The sequence below is a fragment of the Penaeus japonicus genome, unplaced genomic scaffold (genome assembly GCF_977035675.1).
Source record: "Penaeus japonicus unplaced genomic scaffold, GWHDUDI00000001_assembly GWHDUDI00000022, whole genome shotgun sequence".
Classification (NCBI taxonomy): domain Eukaryota; kingdom Metazoa; phylum Arthropoda; class Malacostraca; order Decapoda; family Penaeidae; genus Penaeus; species Penaeus japonicus.
Genome location: NW_028234424.1, coordinates 3,133,192 through 3,135,691, shown reverse-complemented (window position 1 = coordinate 3,135,691; position 2,500 = coordinate 3,133,192). Strand labels below are relative to the sequence as shown.

Genomic DNA, 2,500 nt, shown 5'->3' with positions numbered 1-2,500 from the left:
TAGGTAGAGGGAGAGGCGAGAGAGAGAGAGAGAGAAAGAGAGAGAGAGAGCAGAGAAGATCGGAGAGTGGCTCGTTTTCGCGTTTCGCGAGAGAGAAGAGAGAGAGAGAAGCGAGAGCTTCTCGGTCCTCGTGATCCGCGCTCTCTCTCTCGCTCGCTCGCTCGCTCGCTCGCGCCGCGCTCCTCTCAGCGCTCTCTCGCTCTCGCGCTCTCGAGAAGCGAGGCGCTCGAGCTGTAGCCGACTTTTTTTATTTTAACCCCAGTTTAATGATGCGACTATACATTATGTTACTACCTACATCTCACCCCAAGGCACTGACCCGATAGGTTATCCTCACCCCAATCTTAGTCCCTCTTTGGGTTCACATATCTTTTAAAAAACCTTACAGCTATGTCAACATGTTGAAATATAGACAGTACAAAAGGCGGATTATTCACAAGCATACATAGTTAAATGATTATACATCAGGAGAGCGATATGACAGTATAAATTATCACCCTCACCATGCTATGTCCTCTCCTGAGGTCACATAACAACATACCTGAATATGTGATGCACATATACGTTAACAAAACATACATATTTATCTGAGAGTCAAGAAAAAAACATTTGTATTCAACAGAATGATGTATCATAGATGATATTCACCTACATCATAATAAAATCCTGATAAGGCTATCATAGTCTCAAGCAGAGGGGAAGTCACAATAGGATAGGAGAGGGAGACGGAGAGGGAGAGGGAGAGGGAGAGGGAGAGGGAGACAGAGAGGGAGAGAGAGAGGGATAGGAGGGAGAGAGAGAGGGATAGGAGGGAGAGGGAGAGGGAGAAGGAGAGGAGGGAGAGGGAGAGGGAGAAGGCAGAGGTAGGGGGGGAGAGGAGGAGGAGGAGGAGGAGGAGGAGGAGGAGGAGGAGGAGGAGGAGGAGGAGGAGGGGGAGGAGGAGGAGGAGGAGGAGGAGGAGAGAAGGAGAAGGAGAAGGAAAATGAGAAGGTGAAAGAGGAGGAGAAGGAAGGAAAAGGAGAAGGAGAATTAGAAGGAGGGAGGGGAGGCGGGAGCCGTGTTAGAGATGGCGGAGAGAAGGCGGATAGGATAGAAATAAACAAACACCACACACTCACACATGTGTTGTGGTGTGTGAGTGTACATATAATACACGTATACAGTATATACCGTGTTATACGTGTGCGTGTGTGTGTGTTGATTTGTGTGTGCGGCTCGTGTGTGTGCGTGTGCGTTGCTGTCTGGTGCGTGTCGTGTGCGGTGTGCGTGTGCTGATGAGCGGTGCGAGTGCTGTCGTGGGCGTGTGCGTGTGCGTGTGCGTGTCGTGTGCGCGCGCGCGCCGTGTCGTTGTGTGTGTTGTGTGTGTGTGTGCGTGTGTGTGTGTGGTGTGTGTGTGTGTGTTAACATAATACATGTATACACACACACACACACACACCCACACACATCGTCACATAGAAGATATCTATATATATATAATATAGTTAATGTTTATGTGTGTGCGTACATATATACTTATAATTATTGCATATATACAGATTATAAACTATATATACATATACATATACATATATATATCATATATAGTTATATACATCAAAAATATGGATATGTATTTATTTAATACATAAATGAGGATAAATTTGATGTATATAATAAATGAATATATATATAGAAATAGTATATATATATATACCTACATATCATATTCTCTATATCTCTAAATTTCTCACTCTATACATAAGTACAGTCTCTGTCTAAATACTATGTATATACACACACACAACCCAATATATATATATATATACATGTGTATGTATATATGTAATGAATTAATCTAAGTAAATATATATAAGAGTAGTAGTATATATATATATTATATATATATATATTTGTGTTGTGTGTTGTGTGTGTGTTGTGGGTGTGTGTGTGTGTGGTGTGAGGGTGTGTGTGTGGAGTGTGTGTTGGTTGTTTGTGTGGTGTGTCTGTGTGTGTGTGTGTGTGTGTGTGTATGTATGTATTTGTATTTATATTTGTATAAGTATTTGTATTTGTGTTTGTATCTGTTTATTGTATGTGTATGTATTCATGCCCATTCCCACGTCCATGCAAGGGCATGGGAACGGGAATGGGCATGCATGACGTCAGTGGCATGGACAATTGGACATGGGCAAGGACAAGGACAAGGATAAGGACAAGGACAAAGACATGGTCAACAAACAAACAAACAAACATACCTATTGTTATTAGGCGTGGTGGGATCGGCAGCATCCTGTGTCCTCGTGGGCGTGCAACGGAGAGGGCCGAGACGATGTGCCGCCCACTACTTGCCGCTCCAATTCCTCCCTTTCCTCCTCTTCTTTCTCCTCCCATCTTTCCTTCCTCCTCCTCCTCTAGGTGTAACTCGTTTCCCCTTCTTTCTCCTTCCTCCTGCTTCTCCTCCTCCTCTCCTCCTCCTCCACCCTCCTCCTCCCCCTCCCCCTTTCTTTCCAACCTCCCC

At 44.4% G+C, this 2,500-nt stretch overlaps 1 protein-coding gene across 1 annotated transcript in view; it reads right to left on the bottom strand.

The window, feature by feature from the left end:
- LOC147469260 (kinetochore protein NDC80 homolog) overlaps window positions 1-2,301 on the bottom strand; it is a 4,101-nt gene extending 1,800 nt beyond the window's left edge. Inside the window, exon 1 of the mRNA XM_086549940.1 lies at window positions 2,238-2,301. The gene's annotated coding sequence lies outside the window, so the exon portion shown is untranslated. The remainder of the gene's footprint in view (window positions 1-2,237) is intronic.
- Between the last annotated feature and the right edge of the window lie 199 nt (window positions 2,302-2,500).